A 26,654-nucleotide genomic window follows, 5' to 3' on the forward strand; every position below is an offset into this window, starting at 1 on the left:
GAATATATTACTACTCTTAAATAAAAGTAATGAACTATTGATAACATGCTACGATGTGGAAGAATTTCAAAATAATTTTCTTAGTGAAAGAGACCAGACAAAATAGTACACATTTTTTATTCAATTTATACAAATTTATAATATATATCAATAAAAATATTTTCAGGGATTCTCTGCTATAGCCTCAGGTGTTCCCAATATCTAGAAAGGACTGGAAAGAGGCTGAGAGAGAATTTGCTACTGGCTAGAAGCTACTTCTCCTGAGTCAGCCTAAGTTTAGCTTTTGGCTTTCTTTTCAATCATCACCCCACAAGAATAAAAAAGCTTTCACTACCCTTTAAATTGCCACTATGTCCACGACCTTCAAACCTTAGCTAACCATAAAGATTTTGGCAAGCTGTAATCCAAATAAGCAATAAAATAAAACAAAGTTGACCACTTATGGGGGCATAGTACCTGAAGAACAGGAGGCTAAGTGAGATTCTAAACCAGGCTGCTCCATTAAGAGTCAAAAAGCTATTTAAATTTATGTTTAATACTGATAGATACAACAAATAAATATGTATGCTAGATTTATTAGAAATCAGAAATGTTTAAGTGATAATCACATGGTTCATTGAATCAAAAAATTAGTTATAAATTTATATTGATTAAAAATAATTATAGCTATATTATAATACTAATAATACTAATTATACATTAATATTAGAACTATTAGGAAATACAACTATAAACTCAAGATTATTAAAAATCATATATTTTCTAGTCCATAACTTATCAATATTCTCTAGTTCTTAGATTTTTGGTTTCTAAAACTAATTTTCAATAAAACAGAACTAGTCTCTTGGGAAGAAAAAGTTTCATTTTATATCTAGGCAGGGAAAATGTTAGATAATCTTTAGACTTTTGGCCATCAGAGAATTATAGTGGTTAGAAATTGTCTCATTTAGCAGACCATACTGATTATCAGAGAGTGAGAATGCTTATAAATGTGGAAGATTATAAAATTTTACCAGGTTTCCATTGACTAAATTGTGAAAACTTAAGCATTTAAGAAAATTGATGTAGTTATATCAATTAGATGTAGTAATAAATTGAGTTTGTGGAAAGTTGTAATGACAGTCAAAAGATAAATATAATGGAGCATGATTTTTTTGAACATCATAATGTAGTCCATTATAACTACATTTTTGTGCTAGCTACTTATATATTTTATTTAAAAATAAATAATATATAAATTATGTAATTTTTAATTAAACTAAGTTTAGAATTTTAAGTCAGGATTGACTTCAGTCTAGTACTATGGGTTGTGCTGGAGTGGTCTATCATTAAGATAATATTTCTAATTTAACCCCAGGACCAAAACAATACATAAAAATTCTAAATATTTGGATATTTTTAAGATATGGATCTTGGTGAAGTTTAGGTAAATCAATGAGAAGAAACAGTTAATGATACAAATTAAACTTAAAAAGTAGCTTTGAAACCAGTTATTTTTAAAGGCATCTGCTTGAAATGTCCATGTTTATTTAGAAAAAGTTACAATAACTGTGAAAATATGTATTTTTCAGACTAAACATATGGATCTCAGCTCTTTGACAATTAGCTGATTAACAAACCATCCCTCCCAAAGAATAATGATCTCTACTCCCTTGTAATGATTAAGTTCTTTCCTTAAGTATTTTCATTTCCAGCAAGCTTTATTATTAAATTCTACAATAATAAATCAAACCAGTGGTGTTAGCAATTTTGCATTAAATTTAAGAGGAATCAGTTTAAATTTGTTATATAAAATAGTAACTTATTAAATTAGAGAATCTGATATATTAAGCTTTACATTAAGAATATAATGTAAAATATAGAATTGGGTAACTTATTTTTGCTTTGAGATTTGAATTTGAGTTTATAAGATAATTTATTTAATTTAGTCAGTAAATAGTAGTGGACTGTTAAAGCAAACTTTAAATTCATTGTATTTATAAATTTAATTTATTAGATTTAGAAGTTGTTTTATCACTACAAAAGTTTCTTAATATGTCATATATAATAGAACTATGAAAGAAAACTGAATATATTAAAGTTAAATGACATTTCAGTTGAGAACTGAAATTTACTTAATTTTAAGTAAGCAAACATGACTAAAAAAAGTCAGTAATTTTTTTATTATATTTATAAATATAACATTATTTACAAGCCAAATTTAAATAATTAAAGCATAATAAAGTCTAGAGTTCTATCAATTACTAATAATTGAAAACTTAAATAGCTTTAATTAATTTTAATTTATGCAGAAAGTTAACCTAATATTTCAAAAATTTTGCAATACAATTAGTTACTGACAGTGAAAAACAGTGAATCTCTAAAAGTGGCAATATATATATGTATACATATACACACATATATATGCATGTATATGTATGTATACACACACACACACACACATGCACGTAAACCCAGGAAAAAGACTCAAGTAAAAGGGAGATTATGGCAGATGAAGTTAGGGTAGAGAATGTATGGAATTAAGGAAAAAAGTGTGGCTAGTTATGAGAGATCATTCAGAGGAAAATCAATAATCTGATTGAAGATTTAAGGGAAAGGAAAGATTAAATTGTGATTTCTAGGTCCCTGGTCCTATGAAACTATTTGGGAACATTGTCATTCACTGGGATAACGTACCCTAAGGGAGGCCCATTTTAAGGGGTAGAGTTTAGCTTCTCAGAATGGCATCTTTACTTTTCACTTTGGGAGAATGAGAGCAGTAATTCTACATAGTATTTTTTTCTTTTTCAGTTTACTCATCCTTGTAAACATTTCACATGGTGTTCATTATCCTAATTTTCTCTAGAGCTAGAGATATCAAATTGGGAGTCATTTAGATATAGGTGTTAACTCAAGTAGTTAAACCCATCTGGGAGAAATTGTATAGATTGAGAAGAAGAAAGCTCAAGATAAAGTCTCAAAGAACCCCAGTTTTATTGCCTGAGTAAATTATAAGATGTAATGGAAAAGGAGACAGAGAGTGACCAGAGTGGTAGGAGGAAAACCTGGAAAGTTTGTCAGAGAATCCAATAGAACAGAGATTTTCAGTGCAAATATTTCTAAGACAAGCAAGGTAAAACATAAAGTACCAGAGATACATAGGTACTGGTCATTGATAACCATACTGAGATTAGAACTGTAAGTCAGGTTTTAAGTCAAATAAGAGGGTTTCAGGGAAGTTAATGAAAGAAGAATAGGCAACACAAGGATGATATTGGTCAATATTGTGTTTAGTATTTTCTTTAAGATAGAAGTACTTTAATGTGAGGGAAATTAAAGTATTCAAGGTACAAGACAAAGTAATTGAATTTTAAATTTCTGAGGTGGCTAAAGGAACTGTAATCAACTGTACAGTTTAAAACAATCACCTAAAATATTTGTAGGAACACCTCTTGTATTGGTGCCAGAAGATACATTGTAGACATAGGAAGACGAGTTAAAGAAATTCCTATCTTAAACCTTCAGTGCAATAACGTTAGGTATTTACAAGTAATGAAAAAGTTTTAAAGTCATTTTTTTTTCGCAAATTAGGACATTGAATTTGAATATAAAATTTGATTAATATGCCTCTATAGAAATAAAGTGTCATATTTAAGGTTCTCGATCCTGAATTTATCATGTTTACAACATGCCCTTTATTATAACTATAACAAAGCATAAAAATAACAGATTCTTCCACGGTTAGTGTTTTTGTCATTCAAGGCCAGGTAGTTTAGGTTGTTAATGGATGAATGTGCTATGAACATTTTGCTGCATTTAGAAAAAAAAAAAATGAAGAAAGGATTGATAGAAGGAAAAAGGTTCCCTGAACTGGATATCTTAATGAGAAAAAAAAAAAAAATGGTTATGGTTTCCTTACGATTAAGGAAATCACATGTTTTTTCCTAGAAAAGTACATGTTTAAAATTGGTCATTTTAGAGATTAAATTGACAGCAGAATCCCAAGTTCCTGTTGCTGAGGAAGCATTAAAAAACAAGTCTCCCTTAACTTTCACAGGAGGGTAAGAAACTGTGGGTCAAAGTTGTCAGAAGAGAAGTTATCTGTACAGTGCATGAAGCCAATCAAAGAATTGGCCAGTGCTATTTGTGAAAGAGCGGTCATTTCTAAGAATTTAATAAGTATCAATTATTAGGAACGAGGGAAAGATTGGTATGGGAGAGAGTTTAAACAATTGCAGGGATCACAAGGCCTTTTATGTATTTTATTGTGATGGTGGTGTTTGTTGCTTGGTTTTACTAGAAGGTGAAGATTAGGCTAAAAGCAATAATGGTGTCTTTAGAGAAGAAACAGTTTTCAGTCATGAGAGAAGAAATGAGAAATTTTTTCAGGAGTTTTTGATAAACTCACTTAAAGTATAATATACCTTTCTGTAAGCAGAAAATAATTTGAGAGGTGATGAACAGAGGTCATAATTGAAATATAGGATAGTTGGAAATATTTGGCCTAGGAACTTAAGTTTTGAGCATTGATTTATGAAAACATGAATAAGAGACACAGGTATCTGGTTTAAAGAGTTTAAAGTCATATTTTTTTGTTGATAAATAACAAATAACCACTTACTTACTGGCCTAAAACAACACCTATTTATTAACTCACATTTCTGTAGGTCAGAAGTCCAGGCAGAATTGTTTGTTCTCTGCTTAGGATCTCATAAGACCAAATTAAGGGGCTCAACAAGGCAGAATTCTTATCTGGAGTATCTAGGGAAGATTTGCTTCCAAGCTCATTCAAGTTGTTGGTAGAATCCAGTTCCTTGTGATGGTATGACTGAGGGACCCATTTTATTACAGACTTTCAGTCAGGCATGCTCTTATCTTCTAAAGGCCATCTGCCCCATGGAGCAGATGGAGCGCCCTCCTTCTCCCAAGCCAACAACAGTATATTGGGCATTCCTGTTCTTTGAATCTCTTTGACATTTTCTTTTGCCACTTCTCTGCTTCTATAGAGTTCACGTGATCAGCTTGAGCCTACCAGCTACTACTTTATTTTTCTTAAGGTCAGCTGTGCCACATAATGTAACATAATCACCAAAGTAATATCTCATCAAAATCTGTTTCTAGGGATTAGAGTGTGAGAACTTTGAGAGACAGTTTATAAATTCTGCCTACCATAAGGTCTTTAAGTAAAGCAGAAATTGGACTTGGGCGCTGAACTAGTGTCACTCATCTACATCAACAGTTCTAATCTGGAGTACGCAATTGAATGAATCGCTATGCAAGTTTCAGTTCTTCTCCAGAATAATTAAGTTAGAATTTCTAAGGGTGGGGTCTAGGGTTCAGTACAAAGCTTCCCAGTTACCCTAATGTGATGATGGTCTCAGCAGCTGCATGTTAACTTGCTTAATACAATATATGTGGTAGCAACACTAGAAACAGTTTGAGCTAACAGCAGATATTCTCAATCTCATTTGTCTCTAATTAATGTTCTCCCAGTGTCTCTTTCTAATTTCAAAGATTCTGAGAGTTCTAATTAAGTTGAATATTTGTGTGCGCAGTATGGCCCACATGTGAACAATGCATGTATGCACATAGGAATCAATCTACAGATGGACAAGTAGCTCTTGCCAAATTTGGAAAATCATTTAAAAACATTCAAAATCTGCTGAAGCATTAAATCACTTTCAAGGGTGGCATATGCAATAGAAATATCAGATCTCTGAGTGAGACAGTGGATTCATCAAAAATACCTATAAAGCATGTAAGCATTAGAAATATTATTTGATATTTTAGAAAGAAATATATAATCCTTTGTAAAATTGAAAGGTTATCTAGTTTAAAAATTTCTGGAATTACATTTATGTCAAGTCAGAGCTTACTACTGTAATAACTATGAACAGTATTATTTCCTAAATTTGAATAAAATCCATCTTATTACTCAGAGATAATTCATTTATTTGAAAATTACCAATTTCGAAGGCAACATCTAAAACCATCAATAACAATAGCTATAACTTATCAAAAATATAGTGAATATATTAAGAATATTTGTATCTTCATTATAATTTAATTTGGAGGTATATACCATGTAACAGATATATAGCTGACCAGTTTAAACTTTGAAATATCATTCTAAGCTTCTGAAAAATTAAAAGACAATTCAGATAGTTAAGCTGCAGAAAGCACATACCCTTTGCCACTTTGCTCTGCAGACTCCTACAGTGGTAGAATTAGCTCTAACAAGACTACAATGTGAAACAAAATGCTTGTAGCCCACATGTAAAAGGGAATTATTCATTTAGATTTGAAAGGTGACATTGAATTAAAGGTAGAATTTCAGCAGGTATAAAATTTTAGGGGGCAGAGTATTCAAGACCCTGGCAATATCATGAATTGAAGTTTTAGAGTAGGTTGAAATGCTGAGACTGTGTTATTATCTTTCTTTTAGAGATCTAAAAGGATGTTAGTTATCTACTCCCTTTATTATCTCATCTCTTATTCTTAAAATATTTTAATATGACCTTTATCTAGTCCAGAAATTATATCTCCACATCATTTTACTCCACTTTATTGATTTCAAATTGTTTTACACAAAAATTGTGTATATTTGTATATTTACCATAAGTATGTAAGGAACCCAAATACTAGCATTAAAAAATATTTTTTTATTATTTAGAGTTACTAATTGGTGCCTCATTTTGATTACTTTTCTTAGAATAGATAAAAGTTTCTCAACAGAACATCTACATAAATTACACCTAACATACTCAATGCTAAAATATTGAACAATTCCCCATTATCACTGGAAACAAAAATATGTTAACTTTCACCAGTTTTATTTTAAAATTTACTGGAGTATGTAATCAAGTGTAATAAGACAAAAAATGCATAAAGATACAAAATCTAGAAGTAAAATTATACTGATTTACAACAAATATAACTATTTATATACATTATCTTGAAGAATCTGAGGAAATATTAGTAGAACTAATCAATAATTTTATCAGTCTTATCATAAAAGGTCAAAATACAAAAATCGATTTATTTTTATATAAAGCTATTTATTATAAAAAAACTAAAAATAACAAATTCACATTATAAAAAAATATAAAATACTTAGTATAGTGGGTAAAACTGTGGCTTCTAAAATATATGTCTATGTCTTAACCCCTTGAACCTGTAAATATTACCTTATTTGTAAAAAGAATTTGTAAAAAGAAATAATTCATTTATATGTAAATGAATTAAGGATCTGAAAATGAGATTATTCTAGATTATCCAGATGTTACTCAAACCCAATGAGAAGTGTCCTTAGATGAAATGCACAGAGGAAAAGGCAATGTGAAAATGGAAGCAGAGATTGGAATAATGTTGCTGCAATCCAAAGAATGCTGATAGCCAACAGAATCTGGCAGAGGGAAAAAATGGAATCTGCCCTACTATCTCCAGAGAGAGCACAGGCCTTCAGATACTTTAATTTTAGACTTCTGGCTTCCAGAGATGTGACAAAAAAAAAAAAAAAAAAAAAAAACTTTTTACTTCAAGATACCAAGTTCATGATAATTTGTTAATAGTAGCTCTAGAAAACTAATATAGTAGTACGTTTAACAAAAGGGATGTAAAATATACATTAAAAACTATAAAATATTGCTGTGAGAAATTAGAGAATAACTAAATAAATGGAAAGGAATATCAGATTGAAACATTTAAAATTGTTAAGTTACCATATTGTCCCCAAATTATTTTACAGATTCAATCAACTCAAATAAACATCTCCAAAGGCTTTATTTCCTCTAAGTTTACAACTTTATTTTATAATTTACATGGAAATTGATATGGAATTTTCTATTGGCTTTTTTTTTACAATATATTATCTCACTGCCTTCTGGGCTCCAAGTTTTCTGCAAGATATTGGCTGATATTCTTATGAGAATTTCTGGACATGATGAGTCACTTTTCTTTTGCTGCTTTCAAAATTATCTCTGTCTTTCAACAGTTTGATTATAATGTGCTTCAGTGTGATTCTCTTTATTTTTTGTTTTGTTTTGTTTTCCTTAAAGTTCCTGGAGCTTCTTATATTTATAGACCCATATATTTCCTCAAATTTGGAAAGTTTTCAGCAATTAATTATTCAAAACATCTTTTTGCATTTTTTTCTCTTTCTCTTCATTTTCTAGGACTCCATTAACATGTATATTAGTTAAATTGTAATAATCCATAAGACCCTTAGATTCTACTAACTTTTCTTCAAAATTTTTTTTTTTCTCCTTCACAGACTCAATTCTTTCAAATACTTATCTTCAAATTCACTGATTCTATTTTCTGGATGTTTAAATTTGTTGAATTATTCTTATTCTTATTCTTATTCTTATTCTTATTCTTATTCTTATTCTTATTATTTTAATTCAGTTACAGCTCCAGAATTTGTATGACTTCTTTTTAAAAATTTCTCCCTATCTTTAAATTCACATTTTGTTATATTATATTATTTTCCCTAGTTCTTTTAGTTCTTTGTTCGTGTATTTCTTTAGCTATTTGAACATATTAAGACAGTTGTTTTAAAGTCTTTTTCTAGTTAGTCCAGTATCTATGTGTCTTCAGGGACAGATTCTGGATATATATTTTGTTCCTTCGAATGAACCATTTTTCTGGATTTTTTTGTATGCCTTGTAATTTGTTTTTGTTCTTATTGAAATTTGGGCATTTGAACAAAGGACACCTTTCCCAGTCTTTGCAGATGGCTTTTTGCAGGGAGAATACTCTATTTAAATAATTATTTGTATATTTTTTGATCTTTAAGATCAACTTGAAGTGAAAACAAGATTTTGTAAGGTCTTTTCTGAGCATGCATCTTTCTGGGCCTCTGTGTGTGTCTTTTTTGATTCCCCATATACACAGCTGCTTTTGAATGTTTTACTTTCTTAAAGAGCTTCTTCACACTTTCTCCTCAATGACTTGATGAGATATTGTATGGCTCCACCTGTAACCTCTTACACCACTGTAAATTGTTGTCTCTTCAGCTTTCTCAAGCATCACCAACTGATTCTCCTTTCCTGACATTCAAGTTACGCCACTTTACTCGACCCCTTTGCCTGAGCTTCAAGTAGATGAAACACAGATCAATCCGTCAGGTAGTCCTAGACAGATTAGAGTACTACAAATAAGTATTTTCTGTTCCCTCCTATTCAAAAGAGTGCATCGGAAACTTAGCTATTGCCTCCTCTAGAACAAAACTGCACTATGCTGGGAAGGAGGTAGGCAGGAGTGACTAAAATGACATAAAATTTCCTACTACTTTGAATGTGGCTTTTTCTTGAGTGGGTGTTTAATGCTGTGGACCTTTGACTATTTTCCAGAGCTCTTGTAAGGTTAATGAAGCCAGTCTCTAGTTGAGTAATTTAAGTTTGTTTGTTTTTGTTTTGTTTTTTGCTTTTTAAATGTTTCTGTGGGGAAAGAGGATTTAGAGCATCCTAATCAACAATTTTACTGATGAAACTCTGAAAATCTGATTTTTAATATTCTATGTTAATCTAGGACTTCTTGATATGACTTGTTTCTAAGTAAATGTTGAAAATTATTGTAATGAATTAACAGTTACCATTTAGTATATATCAGAACCTGTGTCAAAATTATCATAATTTTTTAAACCTTCCCATTATAAGATGAAAAATGATAGAGATGCAAATAAATAAAGTAAATTTTTTCTAAGATTAAATTTATCATTACTAACTCTGCAATACTGGATTATTCTTTATACATATTTCATAGAATTTTTGTATCGATGCCATGATTCTTAGAATGAATTAAGTTCAATGCATAAGATATTGCAATTGTTCAATAATTTTAAATTCTTTTATATAGCTATATAGTAAAGAGTCCAGATTTTAATGTCAAATTAACTCCAAATTATGAGCTTTTTCAACATTATATTTTGGGCCAATATTTAATATCTTGTTGAGACACTTAACATTATCCTCTGTGATAGTAAAAAAAAATATTAATGTAGAATGAGCTGGCAGCCATGTTGATGTCAAACTCTAGTAAACATACCCCTCAATTTTTATTACCAATTCTATGGCATTATCAAAAAATTATAATAAAAGAGTTTCAAAAGTACTCTTTTTTTTTTTTAAGTGAGAGAAATAGAAGGGACTGGAAAGAAGAATAAGAGTAGAAATTTCTTTAGGCTATTATGATTCCCACCGGTATGTTTTCTGAAAACACTATAGCTATGGGAAAAATGCCATGATCAACATTGTCATTTTAAGTTTTCCTAAGCCCTATATTTCTTTCTGTAAGCAAGCTATAATTCTGTCAAACAGAAAAAAACTATGTTAAATAGTTTTATTATATTTTTCATGAATATAATCCATGTCTTTTCTAACACTCCGTGGCATTTAAATTGCTACAAAAAAATTAAAACAATAAAGAAAAATATAAACATGTTTAATGCATACACTCTTGAAATACAAATAGAGTGAATAAATGGCAAACTATACTGCATGCTACTACTTTAATTTATTTTAGCATATTTTGAAGTTCTAAAATTAGATGTTTTCTATATTCTAGACATAAATATTTGAGTCTAATAAACATACAAACATAAATCTTTAAAAATCTGCTTTTATGTACAATGCTACAATTTTGACATTTAAAACTAAAGTAAGTATGATTCAAATGAATCAAGTGCTAATTAACACGTATAGTATCTGTACCTTTTTCTGTCGGAAACATTTGTTAAATAAATGGTTGCTTAAATGTTCAGCTAAACAGAGAACACCATTTTTTATGTTGGCTGGACATTATGACTACTGTTAAAATTAATTCAGACTACTAACTTAAATTAATTGTAAAACTGAGTCATAAAGAATTTTTTTTTCTTTTTGTTAGATTGCAGAGAAGAGGAGTTATTAATTATAGGGAAGCAGAAGAATGGGCAGTATTTATTAAGAGTTCAAAGTGCCACTTAAGATTATAGTCCAATTCTTTCTGGGCTCAAAATTTTTAACTAACTCCCATAAACTTCTTCAGTTGTCATCAAATACTGAATTAGATTCTAGAACATGAATATTTTAGTAAAGATTTATTTTTTACACCAAAACATTCTTTCTTTATGTGATGTATTTTCTTTCACTTCTGCTAATATTTTTTTCTGGAATTATCATGGAATAAAAATTTATATGCAAATAAATATTAAAAAAAATTAACAACTTATCAGCTAGTTGCTTTTCATTCTTTCTTAAATCTAGTCCAAGAAGACTTTGTTTATATAGTTTATGAAATATCCCTAAGGGACAATGATCAATTCATGATTTTCATGTCACCATCTTTCTTGCTTTTCAGTGGTACTTAACATAACTCGTCACTTCTACTTTTCTTAAATGCTATTTCACTTGGCTTTCAGTATACACACTCTACTAGATATCCTTTTCTTCACAGGTTGTTTTTTTTTTGTTTGTTTCTAATTCTCTGGACCATTCTCCTTTTCTCACACTTTGAATGTTAGAGTATTTCATAGCCTAGGCTTTCTACCACTTCTTCATCTATAGTCTACCAACATATTTACTTCAAGTATTCTAACTTTAAGTAGGATATATTCACTAATTTCTAAATTTTTTCTCAACCCTCAGTTACTAGTTTCAGGTGTATTTGTGTAACCATCTATGAAGCACAACTCATCTCAATAATACAGATGGCTCTATATTTAAAGTATAATTTTAATGTAAATATATACCACCATGTCCATAGGTATAATTCTTGTACAAGTCCTACTTTTATCTTAACTATTTCAATGTTCTCCTAAATAACCTCCTGCTTAACTATTAACTCCATGTAATCTATTCTCCATAGATCAGCTAGAATATTATAAATCAGTAAAATATACTGTATCATTTTCATTCTCAATGTGCTCTAGTAGGTTCCTACAATGTTAGAACAAAATCCAAAGTATTATGAGGTTTTACATTATATGGCTTTCATTAGTTTCTTATTGCTGTAACAAAGGACCACCAACTTAGTGTCTTAAAACAATACAGATTTATTGTCTTATAGTCCTGGAGATTAGAAGCTCAAATGGGTCTCACTGGGCTAAATTCAACATGCCTAGAGAGCTGTTTCTTCTGGAGGTTCTAGAGGAGAATCTGTATCCTTGCCTTCTCTAGTTTCTCTTGGCTGCCCTAATTCCTTGGCTTACAGCCTCCTTTTGTCTTCAAAGCCAGCAATGGCCAGTTGAGTCTTTCTTATTTTGTATCAGTCCTGATACTGACTCTTTCCCCTCCTTCTTTTAATTTTAAGGGCTTTTTTGATTACACTGAGCCCAATTGGATAATTCAAACTAATTTCCTCATCTCAAAGTCAACTAATGAGCAATCTTAATTTCATCTTCATTCTTAATTCTGTTTTCCCATGTAACCCAATACAGGATTCCACAACTGCCAGGCTGAGTACCGGTACAAGTCTGTGGCCTATTAGGAACTGAGCTGCACAGCAGGAGGGGAGCAGAAGGTGAGCAAGGATGTGGACATTTTTGTGGGACCATTATTCTGACTAGCACATGGCCTTTGGCTACATTTTTGAACTTCTATTCTAAAATACTCTCCTTTCTTTATTTTATGCATTTATACAAATGGCCTTGATCTTCCAATATGTCAAGTTTGTGCCAATGTCAGGGCATATACTTTTCTGTTTTTGTTTTTGTTTTTGTTTTTTCCTACTTGGAATAGTTTTCTCACAGGTTTTCAAATGGCATTCTTTTTCTCCTTTTATTCAGGTATTGCCCAAATTCACATATAAAGTTTTCCTTCATCATTCTACTTATAATTATCTTCTACCCCTTTAATTTTTTTTTCTTAATTAACCTTTTTTGTTATTTATTTGGCCTATATCTACTGGTACCCGTTATTACATTATATTTTTATATAGTATTGTCTGTGTATATATGTAAATTTATGAGTTTCAAATTAGAATATAAACTCATTGTATGTGAGAAATAGTTCAGTATTATCTATCAACATGTTCTTAGTAATTGAATCAGTTCTTGGTGCATGGTAGGTGCTCCAGAAACATTTACTGAATAAAAAAAAAAAAAATATTTAAAGAATAGTTTGTAAATATAAACTACCATTTGTTAATCCATAATTATCCTTTATATGGCCTTTGAGTTAAAAAAAAAAAGTAATCCAAAGAGAAAATATGACAGAATTATTGAAGTACTAGAATTGAGTGACTAACATTTTTAACTGTTCAAATTTACATCAGTTTGTTTCTGAGATATGACTCTAATTCTTTATTTATGGCACCTCAGAAAAATTTAAAAACAATATAATATAGATTATAACTGAAGCATTGTTAATGCTGATTTCAATATAGAATATTCAAGTTCGTGTGTGAGACTCTTCTCATGTCATTCAAAAGATATAATAACTAGTATATAATAATTTTAGAAAAAATTTTAACTCAAACCAAGAAAGAAAACATTAAGAAATCAGAAAAAAAATAGAAATCATATAGTCATAGTCACAATTTGTAATAGGACTTTAATGCAGAGAAATCACAGGTAAATCATAATTAGATAAAGATCTGAACAACTGGAAGTTAGGATATTAACATCTGCATGCATACAATAATCTGGATCTGTGTTATCATATAAAGACAGTAGCTATAAAAAGCTGACACATCATCAAAATAAAATTTAAAAATGTTTAGAAGCCTGCTGATCATTCAGAATCATAAGGAAGTAAAGAGACACTAAAAAATCAGAGCCCTAGTTATGCATCATTCTTGGCAATGAATTCTAAATAATATAATTTAAAAGGTGCAGGGACTACAGATAAATTTATATGAGAATATGTTGTGAACTTTTAAAATTACAAATTCTTGTTAAGTACAAATGTGAACTCAGGAAACTTGGATAAATTAAAAAATACATCACAATAAACTTGAATTGAAAAAAAAAGACAAATAATAACAACATATAAAATCAGGTTATTATAGAAACAAACTATACACACACACATATATTTAGTTAAAAACTTTTCAAATTTGATGAAATACATGAATATAAATATTCAAGAAGTTCAACAAAAGTCCAGGTAAAATAAACACAGAGATTCACACTGAGACACATTATAATCATACTTTTGAAATGCAAAGAGAACAACAACAAAAGACTATTGAAAGGAGAAAGAGAGAAGAAACTCATCACATACAAGTGGTCCTCAAATATAATACAGTAGATTTCTCATCAGAAACTTGAAGGCCAGATGGTAGTGGGCCAATATATTCAATATATTTCGGTCCCATCTCTGAATTGTTTTCTTAGGTTTCTTTTGTAGGAATAACAATGTTTACCTGCTCCAAATCCTTTACAGTCATGTGCCACATTACACTGTTTGAGTTAATAAGGGGCCACATATAGGACAGTGGTCCCATAAGATTATAAGCAAAAAGTTTGTGATGAAGGAAAATTCTGGACACCCTACGATGCTGAATTTACTATTAGCTCTTGGTGATAGGAGGAGGCTCAGCATACTGTCTACCCACCAGGGACCCTCCCAAAGCTGAGGCCAGGAGTTGTCAAGAGAGTGAGAGTAGAGGGCTGGGAAGGAGGGCAGCTGGGAGCCCACTGCCCACCCATACCTGTCCATACCACCCCTTCCCTCATGCACTCACACACACAAAAACTTACTTCCCTACCCACTATTTCTATTTGTCCTTCCTTCCTTCCAGACCCCTTCCTCTCTCCGCCATTTGCTCTCCCCTTCTCATTAGGTAGATTCTTAAGGTTGGATTTATATGGTCAAAAACAAAAACATGTTTAAATTCTTCATGGCTGTGCTAAATTACTTTTTGAAAATATTGCAAATTGAGTTAGATGAGGCATGAGGGCACAGGAGTCTCTAGCTGCCAACCATGAACAAACTGCCTAACAATGGGTGGCGTGGCACAGCACTCCAACATAGCTGTGCCAGTGTGTTATGAGGCCATCTCCAACCAACCTGGACAGTGGAATCCCCAGTAGTAAAGTGAATACTCAAGTCTCCCCAGCACAGATGATGGCTACATTGACTTTCAGTTTAAGATAAGCCCTCCTAAGATCTCATATAAGGCCATTATTCTTGCCACAGTGCTGTTTTTGATTGGTGCCTTTTATATAAGCTCCCTCCAGCTGGCAGCCTATATCAGCAAAGTTGGAAGGATCGGCAGGCCAGGCCATTCCCGTCCTGATCACTGGCATCCTGATGTTCCTGCCAGGACTTTATCTACTGTATATTGCCTACTATACATACAAAGGCTACTGAGGTTACTCCTATGATGACATTCCAGTCAGTTGGGACTGGGCCCAGCTTTAAGACATTGAGCAGAAACTATGGCTAAGGAATTCTACAGATGTTTAACAAAACAATGACCAGGTTTTTAGGGGTCCATTCTAAAGATATTAACTGAGCTTACAATTAGCTAAATAAGATATATTCTATTTTTGATCTTCTGGCTCTGGCAAAAGCTTCTGATAAGTTTATCCACATGAACCTGTATTATGGAAGAATAACAGTGTTAACTGTACGAAAAAAAGAGGTTATTCTCTAGTGGGAAGTGTTGTTGCCGCCACCCTTTCTTAGAGTTGAGCACTTCTTTTAAAAGTCTTCATAGTAACTTTGTTCTTGTGGCAAATGTAAGAATGTAGTATGGCAAATTTCTTATTACTAAGTAATTTATTTTGAAAATATCTGTTTCTTATCCCCTATACTCATTTCTAACTTTGTGTTCTAGTGGAAGACCTTAGCAAAATCAAATATAAATGTGGGTACATCTGTAATATTTTTACCTGCTTTATTATTAACAGCAACCAGTGATTTTTTTAAATCTCAAAGCAAGTTTTCAAAATGTAAACACTTTCTCTCTTCACCAATTTTTGGCCAGCTCTGATCTGGTTCACCAAAAAGTTGACCAGCATATAATTTGGATCAAGATGTTCTGTATATTATGCCTTTAAGGACTGGACTTTTGGCTGTTCCTAAGGAAAAAAATGTAGATAATGGTTCTTATTTAGAGTTTATAATCCCATTGTTAACACCTTGTATTATAATATTCTGCTGAGGATCGTGACTTGGCCTGGATCCCTACGGGACTAGACTTTCTTAGTTTGATTCTGTTTCCTAGCTTGCAAAAAAATGACGTATGTTAAAAAAAATAATAAAATGTCAAAAACCTAAAAAAAAAAATTATTAGTTTACATCTTGGAGTACGCGATATATAAAGATGTAATTGTGTGACATCAATAACCAAAAAGAGTGCGGACAGAGCTGTTAAAAGAGTAGTTTTTATATGTTGCTGAAATTAAGCTGATATAAATTTAAATTAGAGTGTTATAACTTTAGGATGTTAAATGTATACTATGATAACCACGAAAAAATTATAGAATATATACAAAAATAAATGAGAAGCAAATTTAAGCATCTTACTATAAATAGTCAACTAAACATTAAAAAAAGACAATAATGCAGGAAATGAGGAACAAAAAAATTATAAGGAATATAAAAATAAATAAATAAATAAAATTGGAGAAGTAAGTCTTTTCTATCCATAATTATTTTGACTGTAGATAGAGTAAAACCTCACAACGAAAGACAGATATTGGCAGAATGGATAAGAAAATATGATCCAAATATATGTTATCTGCAAGAGACTCAGTTTAGTTCCCAGACACAAATAGATTAAAAGTAAAAGGATGAAAATATATATGTTTCATGCAAATGGTAACCAAAACAGAGCAGGGGTAGGTACACTAATATTAAACAAAACAGATTTTTAAATAAAAAATAAGACCACTAGAGGCAATGGAGAAAATTATATAATAATAAAATGATCAAATAAACAAGAAAATATAATAATTTTAAACATTTATGCACCTAAATGAAACTACCAAAATGTATAAAGCAAAAATTGACAGAATTGAAAGATAAAATTGTTCTACATTAATATTTGAATACTTTAATACCCCTCTATCAATAACACATAGAATATTTAGACCAAAAATAAATAAATAAATAGGGGACTAAACAACACGATAAAGCAATTAGATCTAACAGAACACTCTACACAATTAAAATAGCATATATATTTATCTCAAATACATAAGGGAAATTTTTCATGATAGATCATATGTTAGGCCACAAATTACATCCTTTTCCCTCTCTTTCTCTTTCTCTCTCTCGCTCATATATATTATATATTCCATTGTGACTGTATATATAATATATAACATATATACAGTCACAATGGAATAAAGTTTGATGTTAATAGAAATAAAACTGAAAAATTCAGAAAACTGCAAATTAAATAATGCACTCTTAATCAGTAGGTGAAAGAAGGACTTACAAAAAAATTAGAATCTTTAAAACACAAATAAAAACAAACAAATAAGCAACATACCAAAACTCGTGACACAACAAAAGCAATGCTAAGGAGAAATTTATATTTATAAACTTTCATTGAAAAGCAAGAAATTAATTAACAACCTTACTTTACAACTAAAGGCACTGGAAAAGTAACAAATTAAAACAAAACTAGCAAAATGAAGGAAGTGATAAGATTAGAGCAGAAGTAAGTGAAATAGAGATTAGAAAAAAATAGAGAAACTAAATAATACGAAAAGTTAATTCTTTGAAGAGATCAACAAATCAACAAACCTTTGACAAACTAAGAAAAACAGAGCAAAGACTCTAATAAAATTGAAAATGAAAGTGGGAACATTAGTACTGATTCTACAGAAAGAAAAAAGGATTAAAAGAATGTACTATTAAAAATTGCATAACAAGCAATTGTATGATCTAGGTGAAATGACAAATTTATAGAAACACAAAACCTACAAAGTCACAAAAAATAAAAACCCTGAATAGACTTAGATCATAAAGAGATTGATTCAGTAATCAAAAACTCCCAACTAATAATAATAATAATAATAATAATAATAAATGTATAAGATCACTTTACTGTCCAATTCTGCGAAACATTTAAAGAATTAACACTAATTCTTCTCAAACCTTTCCAAAAAAAAATGAAGAGGGAAGCATATTTCCTAACTCATTCTGTGAGGCTAGTGTTACTCTGATACAAAAGCCAGACAAATTCTCAACAAAATCCTATCACACTGAATTCAGCAGCATATTAAAATGATTTTATACTCAGCCCGCCACAACCTGGTTCTCAGTCTCCTCACCAGAGAGCGCTCCAGGTGCCACGATACTCAGGACATGACCTCTTTAACACCTTCAGATCCGACAAATCAGGTAGCAGCAGAATCAGGAGCTGCCTCTGCTGCTTCTGCTCTTGTCCTTCCTTTCACCACACTGAGAGTCTGTGCCAACTGAGAGGACACTCCTTTCATCCTCCCGCTGAGGCTCATGGGACCAATAAACGAACTCAGAGACAGAGAATCAGATTGCCGGTAGCGGCAAGGGATAGAGAATCAAGAATGAGTAAAATGAGAAGAAAAAGGAAACATGGCGGAGTGAGAGACATCCCCATATCTCTCCCCTTGAAACAATAAACTGAAAATCTAAAGCTCAACAAAAAGCCACCCAAACAGCACACCAGCACATATGAGTGTGAGATCTGCGCATAAGAGCTACCACAGTTCAGAACCCTGGGTGTTGGACAATGGACTGGGAGAAATAAAGAAGCTGCCTCTTGCAGCCCTCCCTGTAGGAAGAAGGGGAGGGTAGAAGGTATGGCAACTTCCCTGAACATCCCTGCCTGGAAGAGTTTGTGAGTTCCACTCAGCCAATGCCAGGGCCCAGTCATCTTGGCAGAAAGCAGAAAAACAGACAACAGAGAAACAACAGTTGATTTTTACCAGCCACAGTTGCAAAACTGAGGCCGAGCTGCCGCCCCCAGTCCCCAACCCAAAAGGCCCTTCCCACATATCCTCTGAGACCAAACACCACAGAGCCCCAGGGGAATCTAAACAAATGCTGCCGGGACTACACTGACACTGACAGGAACTGAAACCGAGAGTAGCGAGCATGATTAAATATCTATCAGAAAATAAAAAGGCATTATTAAGATTTTATATTAAGCAGAGATCCAAGAGACTCAGACGCCACCTATCAGAAGCCAAAAGAAAAACGCCTTTTTTGCATCAGGCTAAAGAGAGACATTTGTGTAATAAATCTTTTTTCAGGAAAAACAGCAGAATGCATTTCTATTAATGCCCAGGAGGAGAAATAGTCCATTAAATACCATGAACAACCAAGATGACAAGGCATCTCAGAAAGAAAGAGAAAAATCTCCAGAAAATAAGCTTACAGACATAGAAATATGCAACTTAAATGACAGAGAATTCAGGATGGTACTTCCGAAAAACTCAGTGAGTTCTGACACAAGGTATATTAAAAATTTCAGGAATTGAAAAAAACAACTAAATGAGCAGGGCAAGGAGATTGAAACACTCAAAAGGAACCAGATAGAACTTCTGGAGATGAAGAACATGCTACAAGAGTTGAAAAATGAAATAGCAAGCTTGAGAAATAGAGTCGACAAAATGGAGGAAAGGATCAGTGATATTGAGAAAAAGAAATCTAGAAATAAATCAGAAAGAAGAATAGAGAAAACAAAGAATGAAAGAGAAATTCAAAAACTAGCTGATACCGTCATGAGAAGAAACATAAGAATAATGGGCATTATCAAAGGCAAGGGAAATGGACTAGAAAGTATTTTCAGACAAATAGTTGACAAGAATTTCCCAAATCTAAAGAATGAGCTAGAGCTTGGAATTCAAAAAGTAAACATAACACCCAATTACCTCAACCCAAAAAGGCCTACTCCAAGAAATATTATATTAAAGTTATCAAAAATCAACGACAAAGACAGACTTTTCAGGGCAGCCAGGGAGAAGAAAATGGTAATTTATAAAAGAAAACCCATTAGATTATCATTGGACTTCTCAGCACAGATCTTAAAAGACAGAAAGGAATGGAATCAAATATTCAAACTATTAAGTGAAAAGAACAATCAGCCTAGAATAATGTATCCAGCTAAGTTCTTCTTTAGATATAAAGGAGAAATTAAGACCTTTCCAGACATACCAAAATTGAGGGACTTCTCCACTACGAGGCCTCCACTACAAGAAATACTGAAAAGGGTCAGCTCACCTAAAACAAAATGACAAAACAAACAAACAAACAAACAAACAACAAAAAAACCATAATTAAGAGTAAAGTGACTATCAGGCAAATAGAAGCAAAGGACTTCGACCCTCATTAACAGGGCATTATAAGCTTAAACAATAAGAACAGAATTACTATAGCAAGATAGTAATGAACGTTCAGCATATATAGGGACAAACTGAGATAACAATGACTGAAAAGGAAAGAATTCAAACATCCAAATTCGCAAAGGGGAATGGAGATAAAGCACATGCAGAAGAAAATGGACGACTGTATATATATATGTAATTATGATTTTCATATTCATGATGGTAACCACACACCATAGATAAAGAACTAAAGTATATAGCATAAAACAAGAAGAACTAGAGGCAAAACCCACAAAAGCCAACCTAAATAAAAGAAATAGAAATACAAGGACAAGGAAACAATGGAAACACCGAGCTACCAGAAAGCAAAAGATAAAATGGCTATAAGAAGACCTCATATTTCCATAATCACCCGAAATGTAAATGGACTGAACTCACCAATAAAAAGGCACAGAGTTGCAGATTGGATCAAAAAACAAAACCCAGCCATATGCTGCCTCCAGGAGACACATCTCAGCTCCAAAGACAAATATAGACTCAAAGTGAAAGGGTAGAAAATGATATTTCAAGCAAATGGCATTCAGAGAAAAAGCAGGAGTAGTGGTATTAATATCATATGAAATAGACTTCAAAATAAAGAAGGTGAGGAAACAGACACTTCATAATGATAAAGGGAATCATACAGCAAGAAGAAATAACACTTATTAACATCTATTCTCTTAATCAGTGAACCCCAAAATATGTAAAACAGTACTAACAGAACTAAAGGAAAAAAGAGACCCAAACTCTGCCATACTAGGTCACCTAAATGCCCCACTTTCAAATATGAACAAATCATCTAAACAGAAAATCAATAAGAAAATGACATCCTTAAATAACACATTAGACCAACTGGACATAATTGACATTTAAAGAGCCTTCCATCCCCAAACATCTTCTTATACATTCTTCTCTATTCTCAAGAATCAACCACATACTGGAACACAGATATCCTCAACAAATATAAGAGAGTAGAAATCATATCTGATCATAATGCTTTGAAACTAGAGATCAACTGCAAAAATAAATCAGAAAGAACTACACAAACATGGAGATTAAACAAAATGCTACTGAGAATAACTGGGTCAGGGAATAAATAAAAAGAGAGATCAAGAGATACATAGAAATGAATGATAATGATAGTAAAACATATTACAACTTTTAAGACATGGTAAAAGTAGTCATAAGAGGAAAGTTCATATAATTACAGGCCTATCTCCTAAAATAAGAACGAACCCAAATAACCTAACCCTTCATCTTAAAAAACTAGAAAAGAAAGAGCAAATGAAGCCTAAAGTCACAAGGAAAGAAATCGTCAAAATTAGAGCAGAAATAAATGAAATTGAAAAGAAAAAAAAAATAGAAAAAATAAATGCAACAAATAGCTGGTTCTTTGAGAGGTTAATAAAATTGACAACCCCGTGTCTAGACGCACTAAACAAATAAAGAGAAAGGATACAAATAAACAAAATCAGGGATGTAAAGAGGGTAAATTACAAAAAAGCATAGGAATACAAAGGATCATACAAGAATACTATGAAAAAGTATATAACACCAAATTTAATAACCTAGAAGAAATGGACCAGTACTTAGAAAAATATAATCTTCCTAGACTGAATTAAGAAGAACTGGAAAATCTAAATAGATTGATCAGCATAATGGAAATTGAAACAATCATTGAAAACCTACCAAAAAGTAAAAGTCCAGGACCAGATGGCTTCATCAATGCACTCTACCAAAAATTCAAAGAAGATTTAGTACCTATTCTCCTCAAACTCTTCCAAAAAATCGAAGAGGAGGCAATACTTCTCAACTCATTTTATGAGACCAACATACTCTGATTTCCCAAACTTGATAAAGATAACACAAAAAACGAAAACTACAGACCAATATCTCTCATGAACACAGATGCAAAACTCCTAAATAAGATACTAGAGAACATATTCAAAAGATTATACATCAGGATCAAGTGGGCTTCATCCTAGAGGCACAGGGATGGTACAATATACTTTAATTGATTAATGTGATACACCACATAAATAAAATATAAAATGAGAATATATGATCATATCAATCGATGCAGAAAAAGCCTTTAACAAGATACATCATTCTTTTATGATCAAAACAGAACACAATTGGTATAAAAGGAACGTACCTTAACATAATAAAGACCATATATGACAAACCCTCAGCCAACATTATACTTAATGGTGAAAAACTAAAAGTCTTCCCTCTAAGATCAGGAACAAGGCAAGACTGTCCACTATCACCACTGTTATTCAATATAACATTGGAGGTTCTAGCAAGTGCAATCAGGCAAGAGAAAGATATAAAAGGCATCCAAGTAGGAAACGAAGAAGTCATACTGTCACTATTTTCAGACGACATGATTCTCTATATAGAAAACCCTAAAGACTCCACAAGAACACTACTAGCAACAATAAACAAATACAGTAAAGTCTCTGGATAAAAAATTAACATTCAAAAATCCATAACGTCCCTCCACTCTAATAATAAAGTGTCAGAAAAATAAGTGAAAATCCATATCTGAAAAGATATTTGCACATCGATGTCCATAGCAGTATTATTTACAGTAGCCAGAACATGGAAGAAACCAAAGTGTCCTATGATAGATGATTGACTAAAGAAGAGATGGTACACATATACAATGGAATATTACTCAACTATAAGAGATGAAATACTGCCATTTGTGACAACGTGGATGACCCTCAAGATAATCATGCTAAACAAAATAAGCCAGACTGAAAAAGTTGAAAATCACATGATATCACTTATATGTGGGACATAAACCTAAAAGCAACAAATGAGCAGGACAAACAGAGACTCAGGGGCATGGACAATGTACTAGTAGTTATCAGAGAGTAGGGGATTGGGGAAGAGGGGAAAAGGTAGACTGGATAAAGGTGTCAAATATAGGGGAGTTGGGGAAGAGTGAAGTGGGTAAAGGTATCAAGTATATGGTAGCTGAAGGAAACTGGACTTTGGATGGTAATCACACAATAGAATATATAGACGTCAAATTATAATGAACACCTGAAAATTATATAATCGTGTTAACCAATGTTACCCCAATAAACTTAATTTTTAAAAACTATATAAAAATAAATGTAATTTATTATTTAAAAAATAAAAAAATCTGAAGAAACAAAACTTCCTTGATGAAGGATTACAAAAAGTAGTGTTCCCACAATAAGCACAGCGTTCCAGCAATTATAAAGTCAAATAGAGTCTAAAATTAACAAACAAAAAATTGTATGATATCACTTATATGTGGGGTGTAAACCTAAAAGTAAGAAATAAATAGGATAAACAAACAGAGACTCATGAAAATGGAGTACAGACTAGTGGTTACCAGAGGGTAGGGCATGGGAGAGGAGGGAGTACGTAGAGAGTTAAAGGGGATCAAATATAGGGGGTAGGGAGAGGATGAAGTGGGTAAAGCAGATCAAATACATGGTAGTTGAAGGAAACTGGATTTTGGGTAGTAAACACACAATAGAATGCACAGATGTCAAATTATAATGTACACCTGAAAATTATATAATCGTATTAACTATTGTTACCCCAATAAGCTCAGTTAAAATAAAATAACAAACAAACAAACAAACAAATAAATAAGTAAATAAATAGAATGATTGTACACCATGAACAAGTGGAATTTACCTCTGGAAGTTAGAATGATTCAATATAGAAAAAATTAATCAATGTAATACTCCACACTAAAAAAACAAACGGAAACATCTACATAATCATCTCAATTAATGCACAAAAAATTTTCAAGAAAATTAAACACTCTTTCTGGCAAAAAAAATATATATATACTCAACAAGCTAAAAATAGAAGGAAACTACCTCAATATACAAAAATACGACAGTGAACATTTTACTTATTGGTGAAAGGCTGACAGCTTTTTTCTCTCGAATCAGAACAATGCAAGAATGTTCAATTTTGTTACTCTATTCAACAGGGTACTGGAAATCCTGGCCAGGAAATTCGGCAAAAGAAAAAATAAAATAAAATAAAGCCATCTAAATTGAAAAGGAAGTAGTAAAATTATCTCTGTTCACAGATAACATGATCTTAAATGCAGAAACTCTTAAAGATTCCACAAAAAAAAAAGAAGAAAAGAAAATGTGAGAACTAATCAATTAATTCAGCAAAATTACAGGATACAAAATCAACACCCAAATCACTTATTTCTATACACTAACAATGATAAATCTGAAAAGAATGTTATGAAAATAATTCCATTTACAATAGCACCAAAAATAAAATAAAATACTTAGAAATTAGTTTAACCAAAAAGATGAAAGACTTGTATAGTGAAAACAACTATAAAATATTGCTGAAAGAAATTGGAGAACATAAATAAATTGACACAAAGTCCATGCTTGTGTGTATGAAGCCTTTTTATTGTTAATATATCCATACTACCAAAAGCAATATCCAGATACAATGCAATCTCTATCACAATCACAATGATTTTTTTTTTTTTTCAGAAATAGATAAGGCATCCTAAAATGTATATGGTGTCTTAAGGGATCCTGAATAGCCAAAGCAATAATGAAAAAAATAAAAATAAAGCTGGGAGGCTCACACTTCCTCATTTAAAAACTTATCATAAAGCTATAGTAATCAAGACACTGTGGTACTGGCATAAAGTCAGATATATAGAGGAATGTAATAGAATAGAAAGCCCAGAAATAAACCCTCACATATTTGGCCAAATAATCTATGACAAGGAACAAGACAATTCGATAGAAAAAGGACAGTTTTTTCAACAAATGGTGCTGGAGAAACTACGAATTAAGTTGGACCCTTATCTAACACTATATATGCAAATTAACTAAAAATTGATCAAAGACATAAATGTAAGACTTTAAACTATAAAACTCTCAGAAGAAAATATAGTATTCACATTAGATTCAACAATAATTTCTTGTCTATAACATCAAAGGCAAAAGCAAACTGAAGAAAAATTAGACAAGTTAGACTTCGTAAAAATTAGAAAAAAAATATGCATCTAAAGACAATATCAACAGTTAAAAGGGAATCTAAAGAGTGGGAGAAAATATTTACAAATTATATATCTGATAAAGGATTACTATTCAGAATATTTAGAGAACTCTCAAAGCTCAACAACAAAAAACAAACAACCCAATTAAAAAATGAACCAAGGTCTTGAATATACTTTTTTCCCATGAAGAAATACAAACGACCAATAAACATGTGAAAAGATGGTCAACATCTCTAATCATTAGGGAAATATAAATCAAGGTTATAATGAGATACCATTTTACACCTATTAGGATGTCTATTATAAAAATAATCCAGAAAGTAACAACTGTTGGTGAGGATGTAGAGAAAATTGGAATTCTTTTGCACTGTTGATGGGAACACAAAATGGTACAAATACTGTAGAATACAGTATGGTGGTTCCTCAAATATTAAAATGAAAAAAAATGTAATTAACATATGATCCAGCAATCTCACTTCTGGGTATGTAGCCAAAAGAATTAGAAGTGGGGTCTTGAAGAAATACTAGTATACCTATATTCATAACAGCATTATTCCCAATAGCTACAGTGTGACAACAACCCAGTGTTCATTGATGGATGAACGGATAAGCAAAATGTGGTATATACATACAATTAAATATTATTCAGTCTTAACAAAAAAAATTCTGACATATACTTCTACATGGATGAACCCTGAGGACATGGTAAGTGAAATAAGCCAGTCACAAAATGAAATCTACTATATAGTTTCACTTATAAGAAGTACTTAGTGTGATCAAAATCATCAAGACAGAAAATAGAAAGGCATTTGCCAAGATCTAAAGGGAGGGGGCAATGGAAAGATTTTGTCTAATGGGTATAGAGTTTTAGTTTTACAATATAAAAATAGTTATGGAGATGGATGATGGTGATGATTACGTACATTTTGAGTATATTTAATACTACTGAACTGCACACTTACAATGATAAAGATGACAAATTTTATGTTATATGTAAGTTAAAACATAATCAAATGAATAAATTCCTGTGCTTCCATTGCTAACCAAAACTTCTTTACCTGCCGTAGACAACAAGACATCTTTGCCTTGATTAATGGTTCTAGCATGCTTCCAGAAACTGAAAAAGCCAGAGGAGATAGAGACCACCAAAAATTTTGCAAGATATGACTAATTTATATTAGCACATTTATGGAGAATATATGTGGATATATATTCTTGACAGTGCATGAACACAAGGTAAAAAGAAAATGACTTTGGCAGAATACATTGCTTTCATTCAGTAGTTCTCACTAAGAGGCAATTTTTCCCTCAACAGGACATTTGACAATATGTACAGACATTTTTGGT

The 26,654-nt window shown here is 31.7% G+C and overlaps 1 pseudogene; it reads left to right on the forward strand.

Annotated features, from left to right (window-relative positions):
- The first annotated feature begins 14,951 nt into the window (after positions 1 to 14,951).
- LOC120615151 (transmembrane protein 230-like) lies at positions 14,952 to 15,326 on the forward strand (annotated as a pseudogene).
- The last annotated feature ends 11,328 nt before the right edge of the window (positions 15,327 to 26,654 follow it).

This window comes from Pteropus medius, unplaced genomic scaffold, assembly GCF_902729225.1.
Source record: "Pteropus medius unplaced genomic scaffold, Ma_sr-lr_union100, whole genome shotgun sequence".
In the NCBI taxonomy this organism is placed as follows: Eukaryota; Metazoa; Chordata; class Mammalia; order Chiroptera; family Pteropodidae; genus Pteropus; species Pteropus medius.